The sequence below is a fragment of the Pelobates fuscus genome, chromosome 3 (assembly GCF_036172605.1).
Source record: "Pelobates fuscus isolate aPelFus1 chromosome 3, aPelFus1.pri, whole genome shotgun sequence".
Classification (NCBI taxonomy): domain Eukaryota; kingdom Metazoa; phylum Chordata; class Amphibia; order Anura; family Pelobatidae; genus Pelobates; species Pelobates fuscus.
The window spans coordinates 336452704-336472312 of record NC_086319.1 but is presented as its reverse complement, the minus strand read 5'-3'; the positions used below and the strand labels follow the sequence as shown (position 1 = coordinate 336472312).

The window sequence follows — 19609 nt, the reverse complement described above, 5'->3', positions numbered from 1 at the left end:
ACACGTCATGATCCACTTTAATTGATGCAACCACCAATTATGCCTCTGGCAATGTTTGACTTTGCAAAGTCAAATTTACCAGGGTTTTTTTTTTTTCCCCTTACAAATATAGCACGATAAAATCAATGGACAGAAAGCATTACGTTTTTGTAGTTAGTACCAGTTATGTTGCAGCCAGATTTGTTTCCAGTTCAACAAGACCATGTTGTAATCTTTTGATACCTATGGAAATTTCAAAGCAGAAAATACTTTTAATATGGATAAAAACAACCGGACCTCAGGCAGGTAAGTAACTTGTAGCAAAAATGTATTATTAATAACATCAATATAGCTATAGTGTTATTTAACTTGGTATAACATTTTTTTTTTATTTTTAATCATTTGATAGTGCAAGTTACACATTAATTGTTATCATACCAGAATCATAGCAATATATGTCAGTTCACTGTTCCTTCAAACTGGTACAGAGTTTATAGTAGTGCTTTTTAAATGGTTATACTGTAGTAGATGTATAAAACAACCTACAAAATTTAGATCAACATACAAGAGCTTGGAAAACTCTCAGATTCTTCTAATATTTTTTTTTTCATTGCACTTCATCACATTTCTTTTGTAAATGGACCCAAAGTAGAAAATTGCATCTATTGCATTGTGAAGTATAAATACATACTTTTTTATTTTATGACTATATTTGTCCATTAGTCAATTTTAATCAAGATGGTGAATTGTTGCAACTATATTGGTCCATATGTTTCCATTTACTTTTCAGTGTGGCACGGCTCAATGTTTTCTGAATTAGCCTCTTACTAGCTTAAAAGTCAACCGATACAAAAGCCTTAAATTGATCAATTAATTTGTTCATCAGGCTGACAAGAGTTGTCAAAGGCACTAAAAGAAATGAAAAAGATTGCCAAGTCTTCTTGTTGCTTATCCCAAAAAATGGCAAATAATTAAAAATTATTGTTAAGTCACAAAAGAAACAAAAAATATTTAATAAATTGCTCCAAAAACTACATTCAAACATGGTTTGCATTAAAAATAACTTTTATAGTTGTCAAATTTGTATCCTGTATTTTCATCCTTGGATGACAATTTTTTTTTTATGCATTGCTATTTTTCTACCATCGTCACTAGAATTCATGCGCATGCACAGTGTGGTACATAGTGTCAAGGTTGATGCCATCAAGTACGTAGTTGTTTACATAATGATCTGTTAGCACACTATTCCAAACTGGGCTTTTGTTGTCATTCAATGTCCTGCTCTCTAGAGCAGCCACTTAGTTGTTTAATACAGTTTTATTAACGCCTTGTTAGAATGATAACCGTGAATGCAAAGGACAATAACCACATTTGACTGAGTACGATGAAAATGGATAGCGATCAAAGCTGGAATACTATAAAACTTTATTTTCAACAGATGTAAACTACTGTTTTACAGTAGGTCAAATATTCTATGAAACAATTGTATGGATTTCTACATTAGTGCTGATAGGAATATATTTAGGGAATCAAAAACACAGAGCACAGTGAGCAAGCAATTTGTTATCCTCTTTAAAAGCTGTACAAGATAGGGGAGCAGAGAGCCATTAATACAGTAAATTGAATAGCTGTAACATGTACTAGTTGCTAGGCATAGAAGCGGCTTCAACAAGATAGAGTGTTCACTCTCGTCTTTGGCAATAAATTGTAATGGTACGGTGGCAGATAACATCCACAGCAAAATTGTGTTTTTGTTTTCTTTAGATTCCAGCATCTTATATTTTCCCTTGTCATATAGTGCTTTTTGTCATTGGGGCCGAAAGTGACAAGATAGAACACAGTGCTCATCAAGATGCTATTGTGATGTTTTATGTGGGACATGGTATAATAAAACAAGTTATTTCTAATAGAGAGTGGAGCAGGTGTGCGGGCACTTTAACACTTCTTGTCCTGGATTATCTGTACTAGGGATGAGTAAAACATCCTGACCAAAAACCAAAATAAATTATAATAATAATAATAATAATAATAATAATATTTGAACGTTATCTTTTCCTGTCTTACAAAAGGAGCCTAACAAAAGCAGGCTAATATTGAATATATTTATTAATTCATTCCACACAAATACCAAGAAAAAAACAGCTTACAATTATTATTTTTAGATTTTTGTTTTCATTAAAAAAAATTGTTTTAATGCAAAATGGATCCACATAAAGTGTTCCGTGGTAATAGAATAACGAGGCCGGTACCCACTCAGTACTCGTCATATGAAGTGCATGTGATATACTAGATGAGATCGTGTACTCAGATCCCAATGAAGATAAACACAGACATCCTCAGCAATAAGAATAATTTCAGGTAAGATTTTTATTGAGCTTTTTTAACTCAGGTAGCAACAAGTCAGTATCTTTCTCAAGCCAAGACTGTGTTCCCTGTCTGAGCTAGATAATATTGAGATAACTAAATGTGTGTTTGGTAGCTCAGCAACATTGTTACAATTAAATTTGCAGTATGAACTTGCTTCTCTCAGGTTCAAATACACCGTGTAGCCACCTGTGATATATGTCTATAATCTGAAAAAGAAAAACATTATCACTGAAGCACTGCTTCTTTAAGGGGGACCATGTGAACTTCATTTATAGAGGTGAGGTGACACGTACCTTCAAACCAGCCTCGTGAGGACTTCAACACGGAGCTTAAAAAGTTGCCATCATGCTGTTACAATTGTAGTTTTGGATTCAGGGAGAACAACTTCTTTTTATCTTAGATGCTTCTATAGTTGTTATCTCTGGTAATGATTATGATGGTGACGACAATGGTTTAAGTACAGGTGGCCATAGTCATCATCATGGAGTAGAAAGTACCATTACTTAAAGGGGCTCTCCAGTGCCAGGAAAACAATCAGTTTTCCTGGCACTGCAGGTCCCCTCTCCCTCCCACCATCCATCCCTTCAGTGACTTACCTGAGACCCCCGCTGATGTCCCTCAGCAGTGGTTTCAGGTCACCACCGCTCCACCCCTTCATTACGTCAGTCGACGGGGGAGACTGATCCCGCCCGCCAGCTGAGGAGACCTAATGCGCATGCGCGGCAATGCCTTCCTCCCCCTTCCTCCCTCTAGAGCCTGGCAGGAGGGGGACCCAGAGGGTGAGGGGGACCCAAGGACCCTATAGAGCCAGGAAAACAAGTATGTTTTCCTGGCACTATAGTGGTCCTTTAATTTAAATAATATGCAATTGTGTTATGTCTCACCAAATAAAATTACTCAGACCAAGTCACGTGTGCCAGGTTGGCAGGTAATCCTGGCTGCTAGCCAGAAAAAAAAGTTGCTTGTATGCAGAACACAGTGAAAGCACCCTTGTAATAATGCCCTGCTTCCGCAATAGGCACTGTAAGATAAAAATAGAGTGGCACGAAAAATGTTTATAGGACTGTTTACCCAGTACGTCACCTAATTCTGCTCCATAGGCATGCACAGCTCATTCCATTAGGGTGTGCACCCAGGAGTTCTCTTTCGGTGTTATGTTTTATTTTTTATAAATGGGATATAAAGGAACATCCCAAACACCATAAACACTACAATCCGCTATAATGGTTATGGTACCAGGACTGCCGTGGTGTCCTCCCAGTGTAATTTGTCATACTGTGTTAGAAGAGTTCATCAAGCTAACTGGTTCCCATAGGGCACATGCACCCGTGGCCTCTACTCTATGAAGACATCCAGTGTCCTCTGCAGGAGACTAGGTGCAGCTCAGGTGCCTGGTGAACCCATGAAGATTGTCAAAGAGCCAAAACAGTGAGGGGTGTGTGCAAAGACTATGTGATGGGAATCACTGTGTGTTGTGTATGAGTGTGGGAACTTAAGTGTGGTAGCTGTGTGTGATGTATATGTTTTGACTTTGTATGAGGTTGCTGTAGGTATGCTATATGTGGCAGTCCATGTGTGATGTAGATAGTTGTGAGTGATTTGTGTGGCAGTGTATAGTGTGTGAATAGCTGTGTTTGGTGTGTGTGGGTATCTAAGTCTGTAGTGTGTTTCTGATTGCACATTAGAACTGTTAAAAAAAACAATGCATTTTCTTTGCCCAAGGAAGGGGGGACCAGGAGCTTGATTCCATGGAGGTCATAGTGGCCATAGCACTGCTCCTTGGGTGCTCGGTGACACCAGTTATTTATTGAATTAAGATTTTTGTGCAAATTAATATCTGAATTGCAAAATGTATGCTAAAATATACAACCTATCATTTCATATCAGCTATTGGACCTAAATTACACAATTCATATTTTCACTTTCTGCAACTCAGTTTAGTGAATAAGTCTGTGAGAAATTGGAAGACCTTGTAGCATTTTTTAATGGATGTGAACATAATTTATACAATTGTGCTTATAATATACACATGTATATTAACATAATACATATATATATGTTCATGCAAATATATTTATACATGCATAATACTCTCAGAAATCACATAAACTAAAAATAATGTTCTTAAAGGACCACTCTAGGCACCCAGACCACTTCAGCTTAATGAAGTGGTCTGGGTGCCAGGTCCAGCTAGGTTTAACCCTTTTTTATATAAACATAGCAGTTTCAGAGAAACTGCTATGTTTATATAAGGGTTAAGCCAGCCTCTAAATCCTCTAGTGGCTGTCTCACTGACAGCCTCTAGAGGCGCTTGCGTGATTCTCACTGTGAAAATCACAGTGAGAGCACGCAAGCGTCCATAGGAAAGCATTGTAAATGCTTTCATATGCGACCGGCTGAATGCGCGGGCAGCTCTTGCCGCGCATGCGCATTCAGCCGAAAGGGAGGATCAGAGGCGGAGAGGAGGAGGAGAGCTCCCCGCCCGGCGCTGGAATAAAGGTAAGTTTTAACCCTTTCCTCTCCCCAGAGCCGGGCGGGAGGGGGTCCCTGAGGGTGGGGGCACCCTCAGGGCACTATAGTGCCAGGAAAACGAGTGTGTTTTCCTGGCACTATAGTGGTCCTTTAATTAAACTGTTCATTTTATGCAACACATGAATACCTTGTGATCTATTTGAGAAACATACGGACACACTCATTGACATTTACTGACATGCAGTTTTACTGACTAATACATACACACTCTCAGATACACATACCAACTCACACCGGCAGAGACACACACTGATGAACAATTACTGCTGCACACACACTGGCACACACAGTACCTATAAAAATACAATGGCACACATTTACTGATGCACATACAGTAACCGATACACAAACTGACACACATACAGTAATCCATACACACACTGACACACACTCACTGACAAACACACATTGTGACATATACAAACACAATGAAACACACACAGTGACCCACATGCACACTTAATTAAACATACATACAGTGGGCCATACACACTCGCTGAAACACAGTGACCCATACACACTCACTACCACACATTATGACCCCCTACACACAAACACACTCAGAGACACACACAGTGACCCATAAACATTCACTCACACAGTGACCCCCTACATACTTACTAATACACAGTGTCCCATACCCACTCACTGACACACATTTTCCCTGTATACAATTACTAATACACACAATGACACCTAAGCACTCATTAATACACACTGTGACCCATACACACTCACAAACACACACAAACAGAATGACCCATACAAACATAATGATACACTCATTGACACTACACTGTTAAGCTGTCCCTTACCAGATGTTGCCTGGAAGCCTTACTCTCTGCTGATGCATGTCCTCCATTCTTCTGCCTCTATTCCCCAGATTGGGAAGCAAGTCGCTCCTTGTGATAATTAGAAAGTTGAAGGCCCCCGGGATACATAGTGATGTCATATCCCAACAGACTTCAGCTTTATAAATAACGCGAGGAGCAACTTGTTTACCCCACTGCTTGTACCTACCCACCACTATTCAGGGTAGAGTAACTGGCCCATCACGAAAACTCTCACAATAGTGAGGGGGCACAGTCACCGGTCAGGGAAACCTTCACTAAAATTGTTAAAATGTTTAGACTGTGCTTTAGGTCTCTAGTCAGTCTGTCTTACAAGATAACATTCTAGTCAAAAGCTTTGTGCATTGGCCACAGGCTTGGAACATGAAAGTATGAAGTCTGTTCAGAAATTTACAATGGGTGGACGAACAGACATGTAGTTGTAACCAGACAAGTTGGACACACAGGAACAGAGGGGCCGAGGGCCCTGCTCACTGAGCTTACATGCTAGGAGTGGGGCAAAATTACACAAAAAGGTAAGGATAGTATTGGACTAGTGACAGTTGCAGAAGAGGAATCAGTTATTAACAGTTTAATTGATACGCTTTTATGAAGAAGTGGGTTTTTAACGATTTTTTTAAGGAGTGGAGACTGGGTGAGCATCTAACGGAGGAGGGAAGCGAGTTCCACAGGAACAGTGCAGCCCTCGAGAAATCTTGAAGGCGAGCATCAGAGGTGGGAGTACGGACAGAAGATAGACGTAAGTCTTCAGCAGATCGTAAGGGCCTAGACGGGACATACTTGTGTGTAAGGGAGGATAGATAGGTGGGAGCAGCATTATGTAGAGCTCTATATTTTATAGGAAGCCAATGTAGGGACTGACAGAAGGGTGAGGCATGGGAGGTGCGGGCCGACAGGAAGATGAGCCTCAATGCCGCATTCATTATGGACTGTAACGGCGCAAGTTGGGAGCACATAAGACCACTGAGAAGCGGATTACAGTAGTCAAGGCGAGAAAGGACAGTGGAATGGACCAACACCTTAGTCACATCTGGCGTTAAGTAGGGGCGGATGCGCGCAATGTTTTTGAGACAGAATTTGGCGATAGATTGAACACGAGGCTTGAAGGAGAGGTTAGGAGTCAAAGAGAACACATAGGCTATAATTAGGATATAGGTTATATATTTAGCCATGTACATTTATATAGCAGTAAATACAGTTTGCATTTGGATTTAAATAAAACAGGGCCCAAGAAATAGCGTTTAGGTCTTACAGATTTGTACTAAACAAACTGTGTTCATTTTGTTCATGGCAGTAGTGTCACGTGTGGCAGTCTGGAGACCGGGACCTAGTATGTCTGATGTTGATTGGAGTCAGTGTGAATTAAAACAATTAGGGTCTGGTGCAGAGTAACCGCATGTCCTCTGGTGTTGAGCACCAAGGTTTGTGCGGCCACATACCAGGGCCCTGATACAGCTTCTGCGGATCCCAGGTGTTAGATGATATGCAGACGTCCCAAGTTCTGGATAGGGAGACTCTGCAGCAGTTATGTATCCAGTACAAGAAACAAGGCAAGACTAGAACAGGTGCCAAACAAGATAACAAGACAAGACTAGAAGATTCTTACCTTGTGTATTATGATTTTATTTGTATTTACTGTATATTTGGATTTTACTGCCTCTACACTACTACCCCTGGATTTCCACTGTGGATGTTTGACAACATCAGCCAGGAGTTCCATGTTTATATGTTTATCTGGAGACATGGTTTTTTAATTCTTCTATGTGTAAGTGCAACCAATAAATGTGATTTTGTAATTTTATAACAAACTTCACTATATTCAATTTCCTTTATTTCCATATATCTTACTGGAAGACATACAAGCTCATATTCATCATACTACCCCTGAGAGGGTGAAAAGCCTGATTTCACGTTCGTTTGTGAGTGTATCTAATATTTCACTTACTATTATCTTATTCCATACTATTTTACGCTATGTTAGTTGTCTGAATTTTTTATACAGACCATATCCACGGATATTTCACCTGAATTCAGGTTGTCCTATTTTATACTTATCTAACGTATTCTGGGTGTTTTCCACTCTTTTTGTTTGGTTGTATATTTTTATAGGTGGTTGTGAAGTACACCTGGGATTACTTCCAGCTATACGTTTTATAGATCTTTAGTGTATATACTTTGTTTCTGTTTGCACAAGACTAGAAGAACCCAGAACCGGAGCAGGACAGAAAGCAGAACATGTACACAACAGATGAGGTAAACAAGAACAGGGCATGGCCAGGGCAGGAGAGGACTGTACATGAACCGGGAATACAAGACAAGAGATACAAGGCAAAACAAGAGGAGAAATAACTAAGTACTATATATGCAATAAACAATGGAGATTTAGACATACATAAATGGCCAAGATGTATGCAACCCACCACTGCACCAAAGTACTCCAATTACGGTGGGTCCTAACTGCCTAGTTATGCATTAACGTACAATAATAAAACACACACCTTTTTACCTGCAAGGAGGAATGAGACCACTGCTAGCAGGAACACACTGAAAAAAAATGGATAAATATCAAAGGAACGGGTGTGGCAGCAAAAAACAAACATTTAAAGTAATCCAGGAGACTGGGAATTCCAGGACTACAATAAAGGAATGAAGCCAGAAAACCCAGCATAAAGAAAACCAGATATTGAAAAGAGAACCAGAAAAACTAAACAAGAATTGTAAAAAGAGTACTGGATATCAATAGCCATAACCAGTAATAATCCGTAGACAGTAACAGGACCTGACAAGTAGGCTGTGAATATTAGACTTGTGAATAGTGGAAAACATTTGGTTTGGCAGAATCAATACGAACAGAAAAATAAATCTGAATGGTCCGATAGTCCGATATTCGCCCATCGATATAGCTTGTCTGAATATCGTCCATGCAAAATACTTGGGTATCAACTCGGACAAACCAAAAATGGCCCAATCAGTGAACTCAAAAATATATAGTATGTGTGTATATACAGTGAGGGAAAAAGGTATTTGATCCCCTGCTGATTTTGAATGTTTGCCCACTTCCAAAGAAATGATCAGTCTATAATTGTAATGGTAGGTGTAAATAAATCCAGAAAAACACGTGTCAAAAAAGTTATAAATTGATTTTCCTGTCAATGAGTGAAATAAGTATTTGGCTCCTTCGACTTAGTACTTGGTGGCAAAACCTTTGTTGGCAATCACAGAGGTCAGACGTTTCTTGTAGTTGGCCACCAAGTTTGCACACATCTCAGGAGAGATGTTGTCCCACTCCTCTTTGCAGATCCCCTCCAAGTCATTAAGGTTGCGAGGCTGACGTTTGGCAACTCAAACCTTCTGCTCTTTCCACAGATTTCATATACGATTAAGGTCTGGAAACTGGCTAGGCCACTCCAGGACCTAAATGTGCTTTTTCTTGAGCCACTTCTTTGTTTCCTTGGTTGTGTGTGTTGGGTCATTGTCATGCTGGAATACCCATCCATGACCCATTTTCAATGCCCTGGCTGAGGGAAGGAGGTTCTCATTGAAGATTTGACGGTACTTTGCTCCGTCTGTCATCCCTTTGATGCGGTGCAGTTCTCCTGTCCATTTAGCAGAAAAACACCACCAAAGCATTATGTTTCCACCTCCATGTTTGATGGTGGGGATGGTGTTCTTGGGGTCATAAACAGCATTTCTCTTCCTCCAAACACGGCGGGTTGAGTTGATGTCAGCGAGCTTGATTTTGGTCTCATCTGACCACAACACTTTCACCCAGTTCTCCTCGGAATCATTTAGATGTCCATTGGCAAACTTCAGACGGGTCTGTACATGTGCTTTCTTGAGCAGAGGGACCTTGCGGGCGCTGCAGGATTTCAGTCCTTCACGGCGTAGTGTGTTACCAATTGTTTTCTTGGTGACTATGGTCCCAGCTGCCTTGAGATCATTAACAAGATCCTCCCGTGTAGTTCTGGGCCGATGAGATCTTGCATTGAGCACCAGACTGAGGGAGACAGACAGTTATTTTGTGTGTCTTCCATTTGCGAATAATCGCACCAACTGTTGTCACCTTCTCACCAAGCTGCTTGGCGATGGTCTTGTAGCCCATTCCAGCCTTGTGTAGGTCTACAATCTTGTCCCTGACATCCTTGGACAGCTCTTTGGTCTTCTGATTGATTGTCTTGGAATCTGATTGATTGCTTCTGTGGACAGGTGTCTTTTAAACAGGCAATGAGCTGAGTTTAAGAGAGAGACAAAAATCTTGCTGATTGATATATAATCAAATACTTATTTTACTCATTGACATGCAAATCAATGTATAACTCTTTTGATATGCGTTTTTCTGGATTTCTTTTTTTATTCTGTCTCTCACTGTTAAAATACACCTACCATTAAAATTATAGACTGATCATTTCTTTGTCAGTGGACAAAGGTTCAAAAGCAACAGGGGGTCAAATACTTTTTCCCCTCACTCTATATATATATATATATATATATATATATATATATATATATATATATATTGTAACAAACCACCTCTTTTACAGGTAGGGTTGTCACAGATCTTGCAGTAACCACCGCCTTCTAGGGTATTTAAAGTCCAGGACACAGTCAGCTCGGTTTTCCTTTTTTTATTCAATAAGAAAACAGGTGCTTCAAATAATAACAAAAACAAACAAAATCCTTGCTCTTACTAGAGCTCTTACTAGACAGGAAATTGCTATCTTCAATTGGGTGGCTTTCCCACTTACCAATTTTCCAAACAAAAGAAATGTCTTTGCAACAAACACAGTTGTCATTCACTCTCCTAGCTGTCTTTTCCTCCCTCACTCTGCAGCAGGCTGCCCTCTTCATTTAAAGGCCTGTCCACTAATTGACTAGCTACAGGTGAGTGTCAATTTAGTTAACTCTTAAGTCTGATCTAAATTGTGGTTTGTTACACAGCAACTAATGCTGTTGGAGCCTTGGCCCACCCTACTCTCCAAATACTCCGCCCCAGGGACCCATACCATGTTTTGCAGAACCTCAGCAATGTAGATTGCAAACACTAACATCTCCCTGGGGCATTTAACCCCTTAACGACGAGTGACGGACGAGGTCCGTCACTCAGGGGAATGCGTTAATGACGAGTGACGGACCTCGTCCGTCACCCGTTAAAATTAACCCCAGATCGCCGCAATCGCGGCGATCGTGGGGTTAATGGTGCTCCGGTCTGCCTCTGCATTAGAGGCAGACCGGGAGCACCGGATCGGGCTGTCAGAGTACATGTGCCCGCTCTGACAGCATGTCTGAGCGGGCACATGTGCTCTCTATACTCACCTCCGCCTCCCTGCACTTCCTGGTTCTGTGTGAAGTGCAGGGGGACGGATCTTCAGTGATCCTGCCCCCTGGTGGAAAAAAAAATAGTAAAATTAAAATCCCACCCCCCTTTACCCCCCCTTTATCCATTTTAATAAAAAATTAACCCCTTCCCTGCCAATTGATCACTGACTACAGTGATCAATTGGCAGGGATTACATTTTACTAAGATCTGATTTTTTTTTTAACCCCTGAGGGTTAATTCTTTTTTTTTTAACCCTCAGGGGTTCAATTTATTTTATTAATTAATTTAAATATTTTAAAATTATAAATTTAGCTAGCTGGGGAGGGTGGAAGTTAGTGGGGAATTGGGGGATTTAGTATTACGCTAACTAGGGGTTAACGTTAAAAAAAGTTTAAAAATAAGCTTTAAAAAGTTAAAAAATTAAGTTAAAAAAAGTTTTAATAACATTTAAGTAAAAAATTTAAAAAAATAAACCCTTTACCCAGTCCAAATAAAAATTAACCCCTTCCCTGCCAGTCGATCACTGCCTACAGTGATCAAAATACAGATCACAGTATTATACTGTTCTAATTTTTTTTTTTAACCCCTGACGATTAACTTTTATTTATTTTTTAACCCTCAGGGGTTAAATGTATTTAATTAACTAATTTAAATATTGTATAATTAAATATTTTGCTAGCTGGGGTGGGTGGGAGTTATGGGAAAATGGGGAATTTACTGTTAGTGCTGCTTACTGCTAGTTAGGGGTTAACGTAAAAAAAAAAGCTTAGAAAAATGTTAAATCTGTAAAAAAAAGTTTTACGAAAGTTTAGGAAACTTTAAAAAAATGAATAATCAAAACAAAAGTTTAAAAAATAGTTTTAAAAAGTAAAAAAAGTTTTAAAAAGTAAAAAAATACATTTAATAACGCTCATTACCACTACACCTGGTACAAGCTAGCGGAAAAATGATCCCACGCTAAGGTTCAAAATATGCCTTTTGAAATACCCTGGGATGTCTTCTTTAAGAAATGGTATGGCTTTATGGGGTATTTGGTTTATATAGCCTGGTAAAATACTCTAAAATGGGACATGGGCACAGCGTAAAAATTTAAAGTTTGAAAAAAAATTGAATGGCTGTGTCCCAAATGTGCCCCTCCGATGTCCACATATACCTGGCAAAGGTACATACGGGGGTATTTTTGTACTCAGCAGACATAGCTGAGCAACATATGAAGTATTATACAGTGGTAGTACACATAAGGTTGGCAAAATATACTGTGCAAACTCACTTTGTGTGCCAAAAAGGCAGAAAAAACGCTTATTACCACTACACCTGGTACAAGCTAGCGGAAAAATGATCCCACGCTAAGGTTCAAAATATGCCTTTTGAAATACCCTGGGATGTCTTCTTTAAGAAATGGTATGGCTTTATGGGGTATTTGGATTATATAGCCTGGTAAAATACGCTAAAATGGGACATGGGCACAGCGTAAAAATTCAAAATTTGAAAAAAAATGGAATGGCTGTGTCCCAAATGTGCCCCTCCGATGTCCACATATACCTGGCAAAGGTACATACGGGGGTATTTTTGTACTCAGCAGACATAGCTGAGCAAAATATGAAGTATTATACAGTGGTAGTACACATATGGTTTGCAAAATATACTGTGCAAACTCACTTTGTGTGTCAAAAAGGCAGAAAAAAAACGCTTATAACCGCTACACCTGGTACACGCTAGCGGAAAAATGATCCCACGCTAAGGTTCAAAATATGCCTTTTGAAATACCCTGGGGTGTCTACTTTAAGAAATGGTAGGCCTTTGTGGGGTAGTTTGAATTTAAAACCTGCAAAGATGCTTGGAAATTGCACATAGGCCCGGCGTCAAAATTCAAAGTTCGGTCAAAACTGATATGGCTTGGTCTCCTATATGGCACTGTAGCTTCACAAAATAGTGCCATAGACATACAATGGGGGTGTCCTTTTACTCAGAAGACTTAGCTGAGCATAATTTGGGGGGTTTGAACTTAGTGGCACACATGAAATATACAAAATGCCCAGCAAAAATGCAATCCGTATGTAAAATATGCACAAAATTATTTTTTACCACATACTTTGGCATGTAATGGTAAAAATGGGGGCATGTTAAGGCACAATATGCACCTTATGAGATACCCTGGAGTGTCTACTTTTACAAATGGTAGGCCTTTGTGGGGTTTTTTTGAACAGTCAAACTACTATAATACCCCAAATGGAAGCATAGGCTCATTAAATCCGTCTCTCAAAATTCTACTGTGAATACTGAAAAGGACAGGTCTCCTATATGGCACTGTAGCTTCACAAAATAGGGCCAAAGACATACAATGGGGGTACCGTTGTACTCAGCAGAAGTAACTGAACACATAATAAAACTTTGTACAGGAATAGCACACACCAACTTTACAAAATACACATGAGAAGTTCTTTGTTATAAGTTTGTGTGCGAAAACCACCAAAAAACACAATTTTACTCCAATATTTAGCAGAGGTTGGCGGTAAAATGGCTACGTAGAAAGTGTCAAAACAACCTTAGGTAAATAGCCTGTGGTGTCTACTTTATATAAATATATACTTTTGTGTGGCAATTTTGTTTTCTTTTATGGCTATTAGGCTTACAAGACAAACATACCAAATTCTAAAATCGCTCCACATAAAAAGTTTATTTTACTCCTTGTGCTTTGTGACCTGTAACTACCAAAAAAAACTGAAAATCCCAGACACATTATATATTCTGTAATTCAGAACAACTAAATGAATTTATTTTTAATTACTTTCCTTAACCTGCACTAATTATGTACACATTATTATTGCAAAAACTGTAAACAAAACACACAAAAATTATTTTTTTGCATATTTCTGTATTTTTTTTATAATAAATAAGCATTTATATATATATGTGTTACATCAAATTAAAGCCCTTTCTGTCCTTTAAAAAACGGTATATAATATGTGTCGGTGCAATAAATTAGTAAAATGCAAATTGCAGTTGAACGCAAATAGCAAAAAATGCAAAAAATGCCGTTGTCATTAAGTGAAAGACAAGCTTCTGAAGCTCTGTCCTTAAGGGGTTAACTGAAAATTCTCAGGTTGCAGTTTAGCAAATCCGGCCTGATGTATCTTCCATCCAGGGGCGTATTAGCCGCGAGGCAAACAAGGCATTTGCCTTGGGCGGCATTTTCCAGGGGGCGGCAAAAAAAGCCGCCCCCAAATGCCCAAGGCAAATGTCTTGTTAGCCTTGCGGCTAACAGACATGCCGGCGGGCTGCTGGGCGATCGGGCGGCACTGCCTGGCGGGCGGGCGGCCGGTCGGCGAGGGAGCACTTCCCCTGAGCTGTCTGCTCAGCTCCCTCGCCAGCCGCAGAGTGAGGCTGGGAGGCGGAGCCGGAATATGACGTCATATTCCGGTTCCCAGCCTCACTCTGAGGCGCGCGAGGGAGCTGAGCAGACAGCTCAGGGGAAGTGCTCCCTCGCCGACCGGCCGCCCGCCCGCCAGGCAGTGCCGCCCGATCGCCCAGCAGCCACTGGACCACCAGGGAGAAAGAGACACCCCCCTCCCCAGCATTCCCAAAGGTAAGGAGGCTGGGGGGGGGTGTTAAATAAAAAAAAAAATGTGTTACAAATAAATTTTAAAAAAACGTGTTAAATAAAAAAAAAAATGTGTTAAAAATAAATAAAAAAAAGTGTTAAAAATTTTTTAAAAAATGTGTTAAAAATAAATTTTTAAAAAATGTGTTAAAAATAAATTTTTAAAAAATGTGTTAATGTGGGTGGGTGAGTGTGTGTCTGTGTCTGTTAGTGTGTGTCTGTTAGTGTTTGTGTCTGTGTCTGTTAGTGTGTGTGTCTGTGTCTGTTAGTGTGTGTTTGCCTGTGAGTGTGTGTGCATGTCAGTGAGTGTGTGTGTCTGCTAGTTTGTGTCTGCTAGTGAGTGAGTGTGTGTCTGTTAGTGAGTGTGTTTGTTAGTGAGTGTGAGTGTGTCTGTTAGTGTGTGTGTGTTTCTGTTAGTGAGTGTGTGTGTGTGTATTTAGAATGCGGGGCGGGGGGAAAGGTTGGGTGGGGGTGGTGCGGGGGGGGGGGGGGGGGGGCGTCTGAGTTTTGTCCTGCCTAGGGCAGCACAAAACCAGGATACACCACTGCTTCCATCAACCACAATGCCACTTTCACGCTCACATATCCTCCCCCCCAGCTCATACCTATTGGTTTGAGCCAGGTCTCCTTAGCAATATCTAATATTCCCCTGGGATGTCTTCCATACAACAATTCAAAAGGAGAGAAGCCCGTGGAGGCCTGTGGAACTTCCCTAATGGAAATCAGTAGATATGGCAATAAAAAAATCCCAATTTCTTCCATCTGCATCGATTACCTTGCGTAGTATACTCTTAAGGGTTTTGTTGAACCTCTCTACTAAGCCATCAGTCTGTGGGTGATATACTGAGGTCTTAAGATGTTTCACCTGCAAGAGCCTGCACAACTCTTTTGTGACTCTGGACATGAACGGGGTCCCCTGATCGGTCAGGATTTCTTTAGGGATACCCACCCTACTGAACATCAACATAAGTTCCTTAGCTATTACCTTTGAAGAGGTATTACGCAAGGGAATGGCCTCAGGGTAGCGAGTCGCATAGTCCAAGATGACTAATATATACTGGTGTCCCCTAGCAGACCTTACCAGTGGCCCCACTAAGTCCATAGCGATCCTTTCAAAAGGCACATCAATTATGGGTAAGGGTACAAGTGGACTACGAAAAGTCTTGAAAGGAGCCCTGTACTGGCACTCTGGGCATGAAGAGCAATAGTTTGTAATAGCAGTAAACACTCCAGGCCAGTAAAACCTTCTAAGGACTCTCTCTCTAGTCTTTTCGACTCCCAAGTGTCCCCCTAATACGTGGCTGTGAGCCAACTTTAGTACTATATTTTGGTAAGTCTGAGGAACCAACAGCTTCTTAATGACGTCTGAATCCCTTTTTTCTACACGGTACATTAGGTCATTTTGTACTTCAAAATAGGGGAACGGTAGGGCTTCTCCTGGCTGATTAGCAACCCTGTTTACCTCTTTAATATAATTTCTAGCTGCCACTAAAGTGGGGTCTTCTCACTGAGCACTTTTAAAATTACCTGGACTAATTCCAATATCAATTAGGTCCTTATCCTTGTCTGCGGTATTAGTAGGCTCCTCACTAGTTTGAGCTGGGTTATCTCCTATTAATACTGGTTTAGGGCAGTACTTTATCCTTTTTCTAATTTTTCCATCACAGTGGTCAAAACCCAAGTCAATATCGGAAAAAGGGAACACATTATCCTCGGCCGATTGACTAATTTCTGATAAATTTTGTTCCCTCTTTTGTACAGCTGCCCATAATTCTAGAAAATGAGGAAAGTCTCTACCGATCACTACCTCATGGGCTAATCTAGGTACAACACCCACTCGGTACTTTAAATCCCCATACTGGGTTCCAATATTTACTTCCGCAGTAGGGTATTCCTTTTTATCACCGTGAACACAGATAATGCCTATTTTCTGTACATGGTCGGGTTTTACCCAAGGTATTATGGACTCTGTTACCAACGTTACCATACTGCCTGAATCAAGTAATGCTTTAGACATTTTTCCGTTCACAGATACACAGCATTTATGCGGGTTATCATCATAGTCATTGTTAACAGTACCATAACAGTTAAACAAACATGAACGGGCTCCCTCATCTTTGCCCATATTGCATTCCATAGGTTCATCCCCCAATGGACAGTCTTTGGCCATATGACCAGCCTCTTTGCACCTGAAACATTTGACCGTAAAATTTGTCCACCAATCAGTTCCTCTCCCAGGCCTATTAGACCTGGATGCCCCCCTTTTTTTTGTGTATAGAGCTGCCGCTCTTCAGCTCCCCTTAAACCTTGAACAGTCTTACCAGGTCTTGCCGAATCATGGGGCTTAGGATTGCGAGGGTTTTCCTTTGAAGTAGGACATAGCAGTTCTCCTGCAGCCACATATCTTTCTAGCAAGGCAATCAGTTGGTCAGCTGTATGGGGGTCACTTTGGCTGACCCAGCGACGTAGGGCAGCTGGTAAACCACGCAAAAAACGGTCCATAACTAGGGTTTCCACAATGTGGCTAGCTGAATGGATTTCAGGTTGTAGCCATTTCCGTGCAAGGTGTATGAGGTCAAACATTTGGGAGCGTGCGGCTTTGTCTGAATTATATGACCATGAGTGGAACCTTTGGGCACGTACTGCAGAGGTGACACTCAGTCGTGCCAAGATTTCAGCTTTCAATTTGCTGTAGTTACTTGCATCAGCTGGTCCTAAGTCATAATATGCTTTCTGTGGCTCTCCACTTAGGAACGGTGCCAGTATGCTTGCCCACTCACCAGCCGGTCATCCCTCTCTCTCAGCAGTGCGCTCAAATGCCAGAAGGTACACCTCAACATCATCGGATGTGGTCATTTTCTGAAGATAGTGGCTCGCCCGAATCGCCTTTGGCTGACCCTGGTATCCTCCATCAGGGTCTCCATTCAATTTTCCAGAGAGAGCTTGGATTTCCTGTTGTAGCCCCTGGGTGACTTTTTGCTGCTCCTCCCGGGCTACTTTAAACATCTCCGCTTGTGTCACAACAAGCTGTTTCACCAAGGACTCAGTGCACTCCATCTGTGTTTTGGCCAGGACTTTAGCACCCTCTGCCTGGGCCAGCACCAGTTGCTGCAGGGCTGCACTGTTTTCTGCAGCTCTCCTGTTAGTCTCCTGTTGCACAGAGGTGGACTGGATCAGAGCCTTGATAACATCCTCCATGTTGAGCTTTAACTGACTTCTACCCTCAGGCTTACGTGGATGCCCGCATTCTCCACCATATGTAACAAACCACCTCTTTTACAGGTAGGGTTGTCACTGATCTTGCAGTAACCACCGCCTTCTAGGGTATTTAAAGTCCAGGACACAGTCAGCTCGGTTTTCCTTTTTTTATTCAATAAGAAAACAGGTGCTTCAAATAATAACAAAAACAAACAAAATCCTTGCTCTTACTAGAGCTCTTACTAGACAGGAAATTGCTATCTGCAATTGGGTGGCTTTCCCACTTACCAATTTTCCAAACAAAAGAAATGTCTTTGCAACAAACACAGTTGTCATTCACTCTCCTAGCTGTCTTTTCCTCCCTCACTCTGCAGCAGGCTGCCCTCTTCATTTAAAGGCCTGTCCACTAATTGACTAGCTACAGGTGAGTGTCAATTTAGTTAACTCTTAAGTCTGATCTAAATTGTGGTTTGTTACACAGCAACTAATGCTGTTGGAGCCTTGGCCCACCCTACTCTCCAAATACTCCGCCCCAGGGACCCATACCATGTTTTGCAGAACCTCAGCAATGTAGATTGCAAACACTAACATCTCCCTGGGGCATTTAACTGAAAATTCTCAGGTTGCAGTTTAGCAAATCCGGCCTGATGTATCTTCCATCAACCACAATGCCACTTTCACGCTCACAATATATATATATATATATATATATATATATATATATTTAGTCAATACAATGTTAAACAAATATCTACACACCAGTCAAGCCATAAGACTTGCTTTTCCCACAGAAATCACAAAATTTCCGAGATGTTAATACTGCAAAGGATTCTGGGTGGGCATATGCAAATTAGTTCAACAAAGAATCACATTTTTGCCTCATTCCATTTTAAACATGGATTCCTTTGTTTAAAATGGAATGAGGAGAAATGTGATTCTTTGTAATTATTGTACAGCACTACAGAATTTACTGGCGCTATATAAATAATAAAATCAAAATAATAATATTAATAATATTGGCTATCCACCTATCCACAGACTTCAGGTGGAAGGGGTTTTCACTTACAATTTCCCCTCACCATAACTTTTTGGGTTTTTGCTTCTCAAGTACTGCCAAGCCTCAATAGCAAGCCAGTAACCAACCTCATGCTGATGATTTGCATTAAGTAAAACAGCTGTCCATGAATGGTTCACTGGCTTTGCATCTTTTCCTAAGTTGTGTTTCAAAGCTGTTGTATACAGCAAACACAGACTCAAAGGAATCCATGTTTAAAATGGAATGGCAAAAATTTGATTCTTTGTTGAACTAATTTGCATATGCCCACCCAGAATCCTTTGCAGTAGTAACATCACTACAAATGTGTGATTTCTGTAGGAAAAGCAAGTCTTATGACTTGACTGGTGTACAGATGTTTTTTTTTTAACATTGTATTGACTATCCACAGAAGGAAGAGGTTTTCAATCAAAATTTTCCCCCACCATAACTTGTTTGGCTTTAGCTTCATATATATATGTATATATATGCTTCATGTTTATTTATATATACACACACACATTATTAAATATCCAATAGAGGGAAAAGGGGAAGCTGTACAAAATGATATACTGTAAATATATATTTTGTTTCCCTTTGTTGATCACTTCATCTTTTATCCCACTCATTTTTTATTTATTTCTTTGGCGCCATATATGGAACCCTGAATCACAAAACAAAAGATCATGCTTTTCCATTGTTCAGTTTTTTTTATTGTTTTATTTGTGATA

General features: G+C 40.5%; 1 protein-coding gene across 1 annotated transcript in view; it reads left to right on the top strand.

Annotated features, from left to right (window-relative positions):
- The first annotated feature begins 201 nt into the window (after positions 1-201).
- The window catches only part of WDR72 (WD repeat domain 72), a 200467-nt gene continuing 181059 nt past the window's right edge, over positions 202-19609 (top strand). The window contains exon 1 of the mRNA XM_063445698.1: positions 202-285. The gene's annotated coding sequence lies outside the window, so the exon portion shown is untranslated. The remainder of the gene's footprint in view (positions 286-19609) is intronic.